Here is a 17069-nt window from a genome sequence, read left to right on the forward strand (position 1 = left end):
TGCGACAAAATCCACTTATTTTACTTATATGTGTCCATTACAAAGTTTTTCTTTCTTATTCTTCACATTTTTCATTGCAGTTTTTGCATGATGCCCAACATAACTCAAACAGCAGAAGCAAGTAATGGCTGTGTTTTTCTGGTTTGTGAGAAGTGTGGCTAACCAACTAGGAAGCAGACAGCCAAAAACAGTAACCAGATATATACAATTAATGCCCTTGGCTACAAAGAAAATCCAGCCTGGAGAACAGATGGTACTGGGCTCTAGTACAGAGTGTGCGACCTTTCTTTTACTGCAGTGACATTGCAGTTTATAGCAATGAAGTGCAATATGGATAATTGTTTTTTCAACAATCTTGTGCAAAAGCTATAAGTGTAGGACTGCCATGCACATGGTCCTGAGTTCAACTACACTATATTCCATACAGTGTTATTTTTGCTGATACTGTAATTAATGTATTATTATATTTATGATCAAAGGTATGACTGTGGATGTACTGTAGAGAATAGTCATGTAAATCTATTCCTGCTATCTTGATTAGCATGGCTTAACTTTTGTGAAAAACACATACAGAACTGTTTATGCATGAAATTACTTGCCACTGTTGAATTCTGCTTGGCAGATGCTAGCAATGCGGTTCACTTCTGTGCACGGCTTACCTATGAGCAAACAGGTGTGACTGGTGTGCACACTTTGTTAACAATTACACAACCCCCCCCCTTCACTGCACTATGGAACTGTATATATGATGCTTTCTTATTGGTGTTTATTGTCCATTTCCTTTGTATGACAAAAAAAACACATGTGGAAACACTGTAAATGCAGGGCTCATTCTATGTATACATCATATATTCACAATACCTACATTGTGTTGCCCCCCCCCCCCAGCAGTACAACCCTGTGGGGCTGATTATTTATTTACACACATATATCAACCACACTACAAAGTATAATATATAATGTGTTCTCCCTCATGGACAGGGCCAGTCAGTGGTGCTGACAACCTCGTTCTGCTAAACTCAAACATCCAGCTATGCTCAATAAGCGTACTTGTGTTTTTACACAGATAGGCTTCTACACACCCTAGTGTTGTTAGGCTACTGGCCTGATATGAACCTATGAAATCATGTACCTGTGCAGACCTCCAAACCTGTTGCTCCCCCACATGGCCTGCAAATGTCATATACTATAAGCGCACATGCAGCCATGTAAAAATCAGACTTATGCCATGGCACTTGTGTAAAGTACTGAGTTCTGTAGTCTGTGCACTTAGGCACAGGTTCTGCTCTTGGTACAATTAACTATGTATGCATGTGTGTCTGTGTGTCTAACCAGAAGAACAAAAGTGTGTATCCTGCAGTTCCCACCCAATCCCATAAATTGACAGTATTTTGATACTTGCACCTGCCTACACATCCATTTCAGGAAGGTCTCCCACCTTCTTCTCTCAAACATGCACTGCTTATGATATCCACTATTAGATGACCTGCAACAATGTAAATGTCAGATTTGTGCCATGGTGCTTTCATAGAGTACTGTGCTCTAGAGTCTGTGCACTTAAGTTGGGTTTCTGTTCTCACTCCAGTCAACTTGTGTGTGTGTGTGTATGTGTGTGTGTGTGTGTGTGTGTGTGTGTGTGTGTGTGTGTGTGTGTGTGTGTGTGTGTGTGTGTGTTCCTGTACTCAGCAGAGTAGATGTGCTATCCTACAGTTAATTCTGTAATGGCATGGCTTGCTAGTAGTTTGAAACTTGCACTTGACTACAAATCCATTTTAGGCAGGCCTCCCACCTTCTTCTCTTCACATGCACTGCTGATGTCATCCAATATAAGTTGACCTGCAGCATTGTAAAAGACAGACTTGTGCCATGGCACTTGTGTAGAGTACTGTTTTCGGTAGTCTGTGCACTTAGATAGGTAGTGGTTCTGTTCTTTCTGCAGTAAACTGTGCATGTGTGTATCTCTACTCAGCAGAGTAGATGTGTTATCCTACAATTACTTCTCCAATGACATGGCTTGCTAGTCTTTTGATTCTTGTAGAAGCCTATACATCCTTTTCATGCAGCAATGATATTATTCTCAGCTTGACTGAAAGGGGGTCTCCTCCTCAATGTGGATTTCAAAAGTAGTGCAGTACAGACAGAGAAAGTCAGCACAGACAAAATGTTAGGAGCCACTGCTGATGCTGCTGCTTAACTCCATTTGTTTGTGCTACAGGCTGTAGACAATGCTGCTGCAGCTGTCTGCCAATAAGCCTAGGCTGAGACAGAGAAGAGTGTCCAGGCCACAGTTAAATTATGACAGCATACATGACATGGAAATTATAGAGTGCTACACGGTGGACAAGGACACAATACAGGAACTTTGCAGCCTCTGCCTCTGCTGGCCTCAACTCAAAGCCAGAGCCTTTAGTTCCCAGTGAATTAGCTGTGTACTGCATGCATCAGTCAGCCCTGAACTAACACAGTGGGAACTGCTGCATTTACAAGGTAGGTCCTGAATATGTACTGTATTGTATAATAATGTTATGGAATGTCCTTGTATTTCATAACTTGGTACAGTAAGGAAGTAAAAGGTTGGAGATTTGTACACAAATTAATGTAACATGTGACAGCAGAGAGTTATTTGACTTGTATGTGTCCATAAGCAAGTAGTAGGCCTCAGACCTCAAAGATTCAGACATTGGTACCTCTCCAAAGTACTGATGATCACTGCATGCCCTCAGTTTAGCACCATACGTTTGTAATGGGAAATCATCACAGAAGTTAGAAAGTAATGAGACACACTGCAATTTCCTGACTTCACAACCCTCCCAAGATCAAACAGGCAGGATGCAAAACAAAGAGAGTAACAACAGCACCATATCCTTGTTTGTGCCTTAACAGTAGCTCAGCCTGCGTCCACCCCTTTAAAAGAACAGTGCACCCTTGTATGTGCTATAATAGGAATCCACTTTTACCCCCACCCTCCAAAACAGAAGCCTCGACTTGTTTGTGCCATCCAACCTGCCCTTCATTTGATGGCAACTGCATATCATAGTATTCCCAGTTAATATCCTCACACATATTAAGGTAAATGATATGCACTGGCTTACACACTGCATGTCACTGAGTACTGATCAGATAACTGATGAATGACCAAAAAACACAGAAATGTAAGACGGGGCTGTATATTTGCAAGGAATAATCATAACAGGTTGTGTGATCACTAAGTGTACTACATCCAAATATATTAAATGTAATGCATTTGCATTACATTTAATATATTAAATGTAATGCATTTGCAAATAACAGATTATGCCTTTATATCAGTGTACATTCAGTTGCACTTGATTGTGTGAGAAATTACTTAATTCCTTTGCTGCAAAGCTGTTTGTGTGGTAAAAATGGATACGTTTCCCATCCTGTTTGCTGATAGTGCATTGGAGTGACAGTTGGGATCCAGCCCTGTGTAGTCATATCTCATGTGTATGTCATAGATGGATTTTCCTCATTTCAACTATTTCTCCATTTTTTATTTATTTTTTTTACAAAGACATGCATCTGGAGCATTTCTCCCCAGGCCACCACTGAAAATTGGCTTGCTCCAAGTTGGACTTTTCTGGTAAACAAATGTTAATTAAATAAATAAATAAATAAATGTTTTTTTTTTCTTTTTTTCTTTTTTTTTCTTTTGGGGACACTGTTTGTGTGATGCACTGCTTAGCACAAATGGCTTTGGCCATGCTCATTTCCTTTGCACATAAACTGGAAGTGCACAAACTGTATGAATGGACCACCCAGGTAGCAGACAAGACCCAGACAGCCACACACATATACTTAATGCATTCAATTAATACTACTGGGCATCGCACAAACATGTTCCCAGGTAGTGCACACTCTTGTGCACTGTATTTCTGTGATGGTAAGCAATGCGCAACACTTTCAAATGTTGGAAAACCAGTAAGTGCAATACCTGCAATTGGTGGGAAAACATCATTCTACATTGGTCTTGTCTTTGGTAGGCATGGCAGGTGTTTATGGACAGGCTTTGAGATTCCATGCTCAGAGATGGGGTGTCCAGAAGTCCAGAGTGTTTGTTGGACTCTTAATGAATGAGCATGGGCACAGGTGTATGCACTGGGACTATCATGGCTTGGATTACAGGCAGAGGCACAGGAATGTATGGCCCTGGCTGTGACCAGTGTTACCAGTATCCTCCTCACTGTTCAACTATGTAGGATCACTACAGAGACCACAGAATGAGGAAGAGACAATCCCTTAGCCAATGGATTGAGGAATGTAGGACTGGGAGCACCCCACACATATGTGAATATCACTTACAGAGACTATTTTTAAGAGTTAATAGCTGGATATAGTCAGGATTGGTATTCATAATGGTATTCTGTTTAGTTCTGTTTTTTCTGCAGCCATCACAGACTGAGGACTGAATCCACAAACCCATGCTTCCTGATTGGCATGGATGCAAGAAGCATATGGAATGTATGCATCTGAACATTACTGTTATTTTAGCATTTAAAGTAAAGACACAGTTATTGGTTTATTATACATTTGTATCAAACTAAGCATTCATCTGTCACCTGTAACAGGAAAGTGTACATGCATTAGTCTGGAGGCCGAAACAGCAGTTCAATATTAGAGAGCAATCAGAGGTTGTGGGTTTAAAAAAACACACTTTCCAAATATACAATACTGTTAAATTTTCATCAATATTGCGATGTAACATCATACCTCTAAACCAATGGCACCAATGGCTTGCCATAAACTGTAATCAGTATAATTGGAGCACACACATGTGCAATATATGCACACATCAAGGATTGCTTGCAGTCTGTAGTATATTGTGCATCTGTTAGGAGCTAGGCAGTATTGACAGTAAACAAAGTATCTGTTAGGAGTTGGTAGCCTTAAAATCAAAGGTAACAGAATAAAGCCAAATAATTTTATCAGTGCTTTGTATGTCACATATGAAGTTACTAATGCTCTCCTTTTTTGTCTTTAACCCCAACCTTTTTCTCTTTTATTTTAGCATTTCTTTTTTTTTTTTTTAATTTTTAATTTTTTTTTCCGACAACACATTGGGGTAGGCCTGTCCCATGGGATCTGCAGGCCCCCAACTCCTCCTTGTGACAGCACTACTGCCCAGCACATCTGATGCTCAATCTGGTAGCACCCCCTCTGCTGTCCCTGCACTACTTGGCCCCTTAGGTATTTCTGGCCCAGAGGGTAGGGCTGTGGTTCACACTGGGAGCAGTGGCAGATGTGGTGAGTTTATCACCTGCAATGAACTGCTAGGGTTGGTGCATAGAATTGTGAGCCTCATAGTTGGTAAATGCCTACGCTGAATGGTGACACTGCTCTCCATCATTTTATTGAATAACCCAAGGAGAAGCAGATGTCAAACACTGCAGCCATTGGTGCAGTGAGGTGACAGTGATGACAATCCAGTGGATGAGGACTTGATTCTCACTGTCAACAAGCTTGACATCTATGGGTTTGTGATGTCCTCACCCTCACCCAAAACATGGAGAATAGTTGCATGACGTAAACCAGACCTAAATCCAATAGGAAATCTTTGAGGTAACCTGAACAGGGCTGTGCACAAGAGATGCCCTCACAATCTGACAGATTTGAACTGCTTTTGCACGGAAGAGTGGGCAAATATTGCCAAGTCAAGATGTGTTATGCTGATAGACTCCTACCCAAAAAGACTGAATGCTGTAATTAAATCAAAAGGTGCTTCAACAAAGTATTAATTGAAGGGTGTGCTCACTTATGCAACCAACTTATTTTATGTTTTTTTTTTTTTTTATATTTTTTTTCCCCTAACATATTTGCTTGTTTTTCAATTGAATTCTGCAGGTTATAGGTCACATTAAAGGTGGGACAAGTTTTGAAATTATTTATTGTGGTCTCATTATTTTATAGAACAAAAACCTGACATTTTAACAGTGGTGTGTACACTTTTTATATCCACTGTATACTGACTACAGTTTACAGAAGATCATTTGTGCCACTGGTATAGTGGAATGAAGTTACACTGAATAATAATGAAAACCTAATGGTACTGTATATTTTGGAAGTATGTTTTTTGAACCCACAACCAATGACTAATCTCTAATAATGTACTGTTATTTTGTCCTATAGACTACTGCATGCATACTTTCTTTTACAGTTGAGATATACATGCTCAATTTAATGCAACTGTTTTAAATACCAACTAAGCGGTCCTTAAAGTTTAATGATACTAAATTGTTATGAAAGTTATTATTATTATTATTCTTAAAATACTGTTCTGATGCTTACATACTACATGCTTTTCGCATGTATAACAAACAGGCGGCATGAGACCTGAATTTGAGACTCACTCCGTAGTAGCTGTGGAAAAAATAGTACAGAACAGAATACCAAAATGAATACCAGTATTGACTGCATTCACTTTTTAACTTTTAGTTACTCACTGAAATTGATACTTACACGTCTGAGGGGTGTCCTCTGTACTAAATTTCCCAGTCCAATGGTCGAGGGTATCTCTATTCCTCATCTGGTGGTCATGAAAGTGGTTTGCATTGCTCATCTGTTCCGGGGATACCTGTAGCACTGGTCACAGCCTTGGCTATAATATATCAGACATCAGACTTGTATTATAAGCCTGAATACTCCTGCTGCAGCAACTGGGGCCCATGTTCCTTAACTAGGAGTCCAAAAAAAACTTTGGACTCCTGGGCACCCCACCTCTGTACTTGAAAGTGCACTCCCTCACCAGCAACACCAGACATGTCTACTATAGCTCAAGCTCAATGTAGAATGTGCATTTCCTGTCAATTGCATTTTATATCCTGATATTTTCTCGCCAATTGCATGTCTTGAGGTTACTGAGAGTACACATATTTTGGTTTTGCAACATTTAAAAATGCTGATCAGTTACCATTGTGGAAACATTGTAGATGTAGGTTTGTCACTACTGGGCACCATGTTTGGGCAATGTTAAATAATGAGCAACAGGGCAAGCACTGCAATTTCACAAATATTTGGTTTGCAGGCACCTGTATAAATGTGCGAGTGAAATGGACCATCTCTACAATTCTCCTACACTTGCAGCTATTGCCACAAAAAGGTTGAAAAAACAGTTGTGTATGCTGCACTTTATTGCTATAATCTGCAATCTCACAGCAATAAAACAAAATGTCTATACCCTATACTTGGACCGTGGACCATCTGCACTCCACATCAACACGTAACACCTGCTGCTGCAGGATTAGTGACATTATATGTTCTATCTTAGTAGTGATTGTTAAGTTCTTGCTGTTAATTACAGTGCAACACTGATTACCATGTTTGCACAATGGCCAATAGTATTAATTGAATGCATCCAGTTTATGTTTGTGGCTGTCTGTGTCTTGTCTGCAGCCTGTGTGGTCTATTCCTCTAGTTTGTGCGCTGCTGCACTTCATGCAAACCAGGTGGGCACAACCAAACTGCTTGTGCTAAGTGTTGTGTCACGTAAACACTGACCTCAAAAAAAGAAGAAAAAAAAAAGGGAGACTGCCCAGAATTTTGCAGAATGTCCAGATGTTTGCATCATATTTTTGGTCTGTTCCTTGTAAAATGTGTGGTTTTCTGGAAAATCACTGAAGAGTGACGTCAATACATAATGACATACATTTCAGTTTCACACTTCATATCCTTCAGAAAATGCATGCTAACAGAAGTCTTATTATTCTACCTACTTTCTATGGTTATCATAACAGTATAGTAAATGTACCCCTATTTTTGTCCCTTTGTCCGCCTCCCCCGGTTAGTTTAAGACTTTTGTCCAGATTTCATCCACTAAAAGGTTTGGAGGTATGATCCACATTCAGACTTCAGGTTTCATGGTCAGCAACGCTGGTGTGAGCTGCAAGACCTTGCTTACGTGCACCGCGCATCATTGATATGCATTGCATGATGCCACACAATGCTGAATGATGAGCAGTATCATGTACATGAAAACACTTCATGTAGGCTCTGTGCGGAACCACATGGAGTTTATCGAATCCAGACCTATAAATTTATATTGTAAATGAATACTGGGCCCATATGCTAGTATTTGGCCCTCATTTCCCCAGTTCATAATCAGTCATTTTTAGTTCACTGTTTTGTAGAACATACATCTTCCTAATTGTCTGAATTGAAAACAACAAGCCTTGGACTTTTGTGATATATTTATTTATGTATGTATGTATGTATTTATTTATTTATGCATGCATGTAATAATTTATTTATTAAGCTTTGATTCCCAGGAAAGTCCAAATAGGCAAAGTCCCTTTTCAGAGGAGGCATGGAGATAAAAGTTCCACATTACACAATTTTCACAGTCAGCAGGAGCTAACAAAATATACTACACAACAATGAGTTATATTCGGGATGGTGCAGTAGTGCAGCAGTTGTGTTGTAGCATCACAACAAGAGGTTCTCCGGTTCGATTCTCAGCTAGGGTACCTTCTGTGTGGAGTCTGCATGCCCTCCCTGCGTTCATGTTGGTACCCTCCAGGTACTCTGGTTTCTTCCAGCATCACAAAGACATGCATTTGGAGTGTTTCTCCTTGGGCTTCTGCTGAAAATTGGCTTTGTTCCATTTCGGGCTTACCCGGTAAACAAATGTTAAATCAATTATAGTTTAACAGTTATCGCCATGGTAAGCACATTATACAGTATTTATAGCATGCTAAAGTAACACATATGTAAAGAATATTCAGCTTTAGAGAATGGGCAACCTGTACATCGCACTCTTCAGGTAATGCCCACTGAAAAAATGATTCCGCCACTTCAAGGCAGTGTATCAAGCTGCCATGAAGTTCAGAATGAAAAAATCTAGCTGCTGCCGTTATTTTACGCTTGCTAAGCAGCATTTCTGCTGTGTAGTGAGTGTAAAATAAAGAAGTTAAAATAAAAAAGTATGCGTGTGTGTGTATGTGTGTGTGTGTGTGTGTGTGTGTGTGTGTGTGTGTGTGTGTGTGTGTGTGTTTGTGTGTGTGTGTGTTTGTGTGACAGAGAGAGAGAAATTGAAGAGTGAAAGTGATTGAGTGATTACCTGGCAGCAACAGCAGCAGCAAAGAGGTTTTGCTGTTCTGTACCTACTGACTTTGGATTTTACCATTTGGTCTGATTTTGCTGCTTTGTACCAACTGTCTTTGGATTTTTACCACTTGGCAACTAATAAAGGACTTACCTTTTTTACGAATTATTGTCTTCACTTTGCGGTTCTGGAACCACTCTTCTTGAGGTTTGCGTATGTCTTGATCTCTTAGCTCAAGGTATCTGGATAAGCCTAAAATAAAAGGGGACAAAGGTTCAAAACAGGACATATTTTAAATTATTTGTGTTTGCATGCATTTTCTGAAGCAGAGGTGTGTGTGTGTGCGTGTGTGTGTGTGTGTGTGTGTGTGTGTGTGTGTGTGTGCGTGTGTGCACGTGTGCGTGTGCATGTGTGTGTGTGTGTGTGTGTGTGCGTGTGCGTGTGTGCACGTGTGTGCATGTATGCGTGTGTGTGTGTGTGTGTGTGTGTGTGTGTGTGTGTGTGTGTGTGTGTGTGTGTGTGTGTGTGTGTGTGTGTGTGTGTGTGTGTGTGTGTGTGTGTGTGTGTGTGTGTGTGTGTGTGAGAGAGACAGAGAGAGTGAGTCGACCACTGGCAGCAGAAGTAAAAAGGTTTGCATACCTCTGGATCTTTCCAGCTGAAGAAATTTGGATAAAACCTAAAATAAAAGGGGAAGAAAGGCATAAAAATAGAAAGAGCTTTTAATTATTGCTCTTAGAAAATTCCAAACCTGTTTAAATAAAAGTATTTGTGTTAGCATGGATGTTCTGAAGGAAAAGAAAGTCTGAAACTCAATGTCTGTCATTATTTAATAACTTCAATCTCCAGTGACTGGCTACAAACCAAATATTTTAGGAGTAAGTGACCGAAAAATAAACACCTGGATATGTTTTTAAAGTGTTATATGTTGGATGTAAAATGCTTCCTCCAACACCATTAACATATACTATAGAAAGTTTGAAACATTAGGCAGAGAAATTATTTTACATCAAAATATATAAAAAAATAATATAGTAATAGAAAAATAAATAAATATGTAAGTAAAACAATGGTTTTACAGACAGCCCATTCTCTAAATGCAAAAATACCCTGCAGAGTGTGTGCTATTGTAGAAATAATGCCCTTCCAGGGATGTACGGGCAGTATTTCAACAATAACACATACACACCCTTTTGGGCATTATTGCTTGCTTACTTTACCAATTATGTATAAAGTCATATTGCAGTTTTAATGCATAGACAGCAAATAAAGCATATGCAAGTTTTATCCATACGGTTATTCACTTGAGATGAAAGCAGATGAGAAAGTATGAAGATTTTATGATATTTACTTGATTTGGCTACATAAAGAGTAAACTTATTAATGGTAAAAATATTAGAAACTGCTGATGTAACAAGACGCAGGGTTTGTGCCTTTGAAACATTGTCTGCAGTTCATACCAGTAAAACACATCACAAGCAGCAGGAATCAAACTATTAAAAGCACATCTACAGCAGGTGCCATACAACTGAAACATATCACTTCATCAAGAATCAGACCATTAAAACTCATCACACACAGTCAAAGCAGTACCACTAAAATGCATCACTTGCATCAGGAATCATAACACTGAAACATATCACCTACAGTAGGGGCCATACTAATGAAGAATATCACCTGCACTATGATATGCTCACTAAAACGCATTCCCTGCAGTAGACAATATGCAAGCAATAATGCCCAACAGGGTGTGTGTTAATGTATAATTAGTGCCCTCTACACCCCTGGAAGGGTGTTAATTACACATTAGCACACACCCTGTCTGGCATTATTGTGCTTAGAGATTGGGGTCTCTGTAAAATTGTTGAGTTTTACTTATTTTTTTAAGTACTGTATTATTTTTTAAGATATTTTTTGATGTAAAATAGTTCCTTCACCTAATGTTTCAAGCTTGCTGTAGTATATGTTAATGGCGTTAGAGGAAGCATTTTACATCCAAAATATAACACAAAAAATGTCCAGGCATTTACTTTATTTTTTGGTCCCTTACTCCTAAAACATGTGGTTTGCTGCCAGTCATAGGAGATTGAAGTTATTAAATAATGGCATACATCTGAGTTTCAGACTGTTATTTTCTTCAGAAAATTCATACTAATACAAATCTTTTTAATTAAGCAAGTTTGTAATTTTATGAGAGCAGTAATTAAAATCTGTTCCTATTTTGGAGCCTTTGTTCTCTCTTTATTTTAGGCTTTATCCAGATTTCTTCAGCTGAAAAGTCCAGAGGTATGCAAACATCTTCACTATCACTCTCACTCAGTCTGTCAGGCACACATCTGTTTCAGAAAAGGTATGCTAACACAAATCCTAATAATCAAGTAAAATATGTTCCTATTTTGAACCTTTGTCTCTTGTTTATTTTAGGTTTATCCAGACATTTTGAGCTAAGATTCAAAAGAGTATACCTTTCAACTGTCCAGATTTTTGCAGAATGTCCAGATTTTTGGCTTGTATGTTTGGTCCCATCCTCATAAATTGTACAGTTTTCTGGCAATTCACTGGGGATTGAAGTAATTAAATACTGACAGACATTTAAGTTTCAGACTTCAGATAATACATGCTAATGGAAACCCTCTTGTTCTAACAACTGTATAAGTTTATAAGAGCAATATTTAAAATCTGTCCTTATTTTTGGTCATTTGTCCCTCATTATTTGTGCTCTGTCCAGATTTCTTGTGCCAAAAGGTTGAGGGGTATGGTCAAGAGGTACGCAAACTTCTTAACTCCTGCTGTTGCTATCAAGGATCACTCTTACTCTTCACACACACACTTTTTTCGGTTTCATTTAATTTTCACTCGCTAAACAGCAAAAGCACAGCTTAGCGAATATAAGTTAATGGTTTGATTGATCTCTCACTCTCATACATGTATACACTGTCACACACAAACAAACCCATACAGACATTGTTTTATTTTAATGTTTTCCTAATTATTTAACACTCGCTAAATGGCAAAAGCGCTTCTTAGCAAGCATAAAATAATGGCGGCCATTAGTTTTTTTTCAGTCCGAGCTTCACAACAGCTTGATATGCTGCAGTGAAGTAGCAGACTCATTTTTCACTGGGCATTACTTGTACTTTAATACCCTGCTATAGAACATTCATTATCCAATCAGGATGTATGATCAACGGATCTCTCATTCTCTAAACCACTATCATGTATCACCTGCAGCAAGGATCATGCCACTAAAACATGTCAAATGCAGGTCTGACCCAGATCTTTTGCCTGAATCTGAGAATTTATTGAAGACAAAGTACTATAGCAAAGCAGGAGTAAGCTACATTGTGCATGTATCTCCTGCTAAATGCACAAAACAAGTATTGGTATTATCTTTGCTGAATTTGAAGAAGTGCATTATCTAATGGATGAATAAGTCCTTCATATCAGTTTAAAAAATACCCTATGATTTCAGACTACTCCTTTTCCTTATGAAGTAAGAGACACAGCAAAACAAGTTCTTTTCAATCAAAGTTACCTACTGTCTTGGTTTATGATGTAAGAAATATAACAAAGCAAGTTTTTTTTTTCTAAGCAAATCTGGTCCAAACTATGGAAATTCACTTAGGACTCTATCCCTGCCTTCTCTCTTTTTTTTTTTTTTTGCATTTTTTATTAGTGGCTTTCTCTTATATTAAATGAGCTAAGTGGCATACTGCATGCAAATTATCTAGACTTGCTATATTTAGGAAAGGATATCTCCATCATTTAAGGCTCCTTGCAGACAAAAAAAAAATCTTTGGAAAGTTTGGTAATGGATTCAGTCAAAGATAAGTAATATAAATGCTATTAACATTCTAACACTTCAGCAGGGTAGTCAAGCATCTACACATTTGTTAAAACTGTTGCAATGTAAAAAACTAACTGACTTCAAACATCTGAAGGTGTTGTTAGACCTGCCTCTTACTTTAGTATAGTACTATTTGGATTATAACAAGACTGGTCACCCAACTGAAAACCGCATACAGCGTTACTGAGCTGTTCTTTGCAGAGCATATGGATGTCTTTAATAAGACCCTGCTTCATCTAAACCTAGAATAGGCTCCTAGGTAGTTACTAGGCATTCAGTGCAGGAGACTATTGAGTAGCCTTGACCAATTGCCCCAAAGCACTGCCTGGTTAGGTCACTTGCACAGGATCACACAGTAGACAAACGTAGGGTGGACGTGTCAAACCCTGTACCTCAGAATGCAGCTTGTTAACAACTCATATCCTTAATCATCTGTTTTAACTGCAGACCAGTCTTATTCTAACTCATTCCAACTTTCCCCTAACACCTTCTCCCATGTGTTGCTTTTCCTTCTGTGAGCAACGGGGTTGCACTGCAATGGTAAAATACCAAAAATCAATATAAACAGGACTTCCATGTTTATTGTGCTCAATAACCCAAGGGAATGTCATTGTATAAAACCATTAATATTTATATGTATCTATGTTCATTAATTAATTATGTCATGTGACCATTTTCTATAAATTGTGTCTTTTCTTAGTGTTTTTAGAGTCTTCAAAGGCATGCTGTAGATGAAGCACTAGACCTTTGTTAAAGTTGTTTTTATATAAGTAGCCATGTTTGTGGTTTAAGTTTAGTCATTTTTGTTTGTGCTGGGTGGTGCAGTAGGGCAGTGGTTAGCATCGTTGCCTTACAGCAAGAGGTTATCTTGTTCAGTTCTCAGCTGGGGTGGCTTCTGTGTGGAGTCTGCATGTCGTCCCTGCATTTATGTGAGTTTCCTCTGGGTATTTTGACTACTTCAACTACTCCAATACTAACTAACCTAACCACCCCCTATAATAACCTGAAGACCCTGCGCTCATCAAATAAATTACTGGTAAAGATAAGTAAAACCAAAAATCTGGCTGGAGAATCTCTATTCTCTAACACAGTGGGTAAAACCTTGAATTCCCTCCCTACTGATCTAACCTCCTTACCTTCAATTACCCTATTTAAATCTAAACTCAAACCATACCTTAAATCGCACTGGCTATGCCCCTGCGCAAACCCAGACTAACTACCTCCACTGTCTCCAAACACTAATCTTCTCGCTCACACAAACTGTTTTTTTTACCAACATTATTGTTTGTATAATCTTTTTAAAGTTCAAATAGTGCTCGATTTCACTTACTGTTGTATGTATATCCATACGTGTTATGTAGCTTAGAAGATTTTTTCCTTACTTTTAAGCTAAAATTTAATTTACTAGTAAAATTTGCTAAATCTTTTTAATGTACTTATGTTATTGTGATTCTATTCTGAAGTGTGAAGCTTTTCTCCCTGGGCCTCCACTGAAAATGGACATATATCCAGTTGGACTAGCCTGGTCAACAAATGTAAAATAAAATAAATAAAATAAAATACTCCTGTTTCCTCCCACATTACAAAGACATGTATCTGGAGCATTTCTCCCTGGGCCACCACTGAACATGGGCTCTGTCTCAGTCAGACTTTCCTGGTAAACACATTTTAAATTAATAATTATAAAATGATATGGTACATTAATAATGCCATTGAGTAATGCTTATGAGAGCTAAGTCAGTTCCAGTAGCTAAAAGACCATCTACCTACTTGCCTCACTAATTCACAAAATTATTTTTGTTAGTAATTGTCTATCCTTGATTAATCTAATTCAAGTAAACTCTTATTGCTTATTAACTGAGGTCTCAAAAATGGGCTGTTACTTCAGAGAGTTCAAATTTTTCTAATAATGCAATTCATCCCTTTTACACAGAACTGTCTTCTCTCTAAAATTAATTAAACAATAAAGAACTAAAATCCTTAGAGATAAAATACTTATCTGTTCAAATGAAAAATGCCTGTAACTGTTTTAAAGACATTAGGCAACTTCTATAAACTTCTATAAACTTATGAAACAAAAAAAATACTTTTACTTTGTCGTTTAAGCATTTATTGAATTCACCAATGATTATAGCCTTTTTCTAACTTATTTCAACTTCCCTTTAGCACTGTTATACACCCCACATATTTAATCACCTTACCCTCCATTTACCTATAATAGTCATCACTACTAATTGGATTTTATTCAAGTCCATTTATTTTTAACGTACTTTATCTAATTCCCGAAATTTCCATATCTGATCTCAGTTTCAATTAACTGTGCATTAAGTTTCTTTTCAGAACTATATAGATGTTCCATGATGTATCATTTCTAAATATTATAGCTCTAAAACAGTTATATCTGGAGTTAGTCTGAATGTATTCTTGTTTGGGTTCTACTTTATGAAATTAATGAGTTGCTTATTTCTTGTAACATGCTGTTTGTGTGTACCATACTGAATCATTTTACATTAACGTCAACCTTTTTTACATTGCATAATGTTTGCATCACATCAAGATATATTGCAAATTTGCAAATGTCTTTGCGACCTTATTTTCATTTTATTTTGTGAATCGATTTTGTACTGATCGCTAAAATGTTAGCAAAACAATATCTATACACACATGCACACACACACACACATATATATATATATATATATATATGTATATATATATATATATATAAATATATATATGTATATATATATATATATATATATATATATATATATATATAATGGTAGAAAGTAAATCAGTCCAATTGATCAGTGCACAAATAGGGTAAGGGTATTAATGTCACAATTTCAGTTGTCACTGAAGGTGCTAAGAATATTTATTTTATTTTACATTTGTTTACCGGAAAAGTCCGACTAGGCCAGATGGTGCTCTTTCAGCAGAGGACCGGGGAGAAAAGCCCCATTACATAGAAGCTAAAAATATATTGAGAAAAAAATGATTACATACCATAGAATAAAAACATTACAAATCATAGATACAAATACAAAATATTACATAATATAGCTCAGAATCTAAAACCTCCATTACAGAGAAGAAAAAAATGAAAAACAACTTTACTAATTCACAGTTGTGTGTACTAAGGCAATCTTGAGGTGGAGAACATGAAGGAAAGAATAATTGGGGTGTAGGAAGCTTCAGATAGAGAGAAGTCTGAACTGTAGCAGGCATGCATTAAGTATAGAGGGATTATCTACTTAACGAGTCAGGATTTCTGTAGGAAGAGAGGAGTAGTGGAATTTAAGACTTAGAAATTGATGTTGGTAAAAGAGTAGAGTGGATGACTGGAGAGGGGTGAGGTCAGTGGTCATCCTGGGGAAGAGCAATATGAATAGTTAAGGTATTCAACTGCACATCTAATATTTGCTTACTGTATACAGGTTTTGCATCTTGAACCATGCCTTAAACCATTAAACCATTTCTTTATTATAAATATTTTCATGCTTGTGTTGCCATAGTCTGAAGCCATGGCCAAAAGGGACCTTGAACCAATCCGGTCACTGAATAAGCAAATAAGTTATCATACCCATGGCTAATATTCATAAAGAAGAGAAGGCTGTGCAAAACAAACAAATATGTAACACAAGATTGAGAGATGAGTCAAATGGCATAAGGGACTCAACTCAAGGCACTAAAGATAGTAATTTGTAGAGCTTCACACTCTAGTGGGAAACACTAAAAGTAGGGATGGTGAATTTGTTTAGTGCTTAGTCATGGACAAAAAAATGACCATAATTAATACTAAGGATGCAATCATTCTCTGGCAATGTGTTGTTCAGAGAAGATATAAAACATGCTAGATCTATTTAAGCTCTTATTCTTTCAATGAAGGCACAACAGTGAGGCAATGTAGCTGAATTACAAAGTTGGTAAATGAATAAAGATGAGGCAATTCAAATAAGACAGAGAATACTGAATTAATCTATAAACAATCAGAATGTCAGAATGTCAAAGAATAAACAATAATATAGAAGAAGGAAAGCAAAGGGGATAAATGGCAGAATCCGAAGCAAAGTTGCTTGATGCTGACCTTAAAGATTACCGTGAAAATTAGACATGAATGCAGGATATTGGTGGGTTAATGATGTTATTAAGTTGTTAGAGCAATGAACA

This window comes from Protopterus annectens, chromosome 9.part0, assembly GCF_019279795.1.
Source record: "Protopterus annectens isolate FY-2018-M chromosome 9.part0, PAN1.0, whole genome shotgun sequence".
In the NCBI taxonomy this organism is placed as follows: domain Eukaryota; kingdom Metazoa; phylum Chordata; order Ceratodontiformes; family Protopteridae; genus Protopterus; species Protopterus annectens.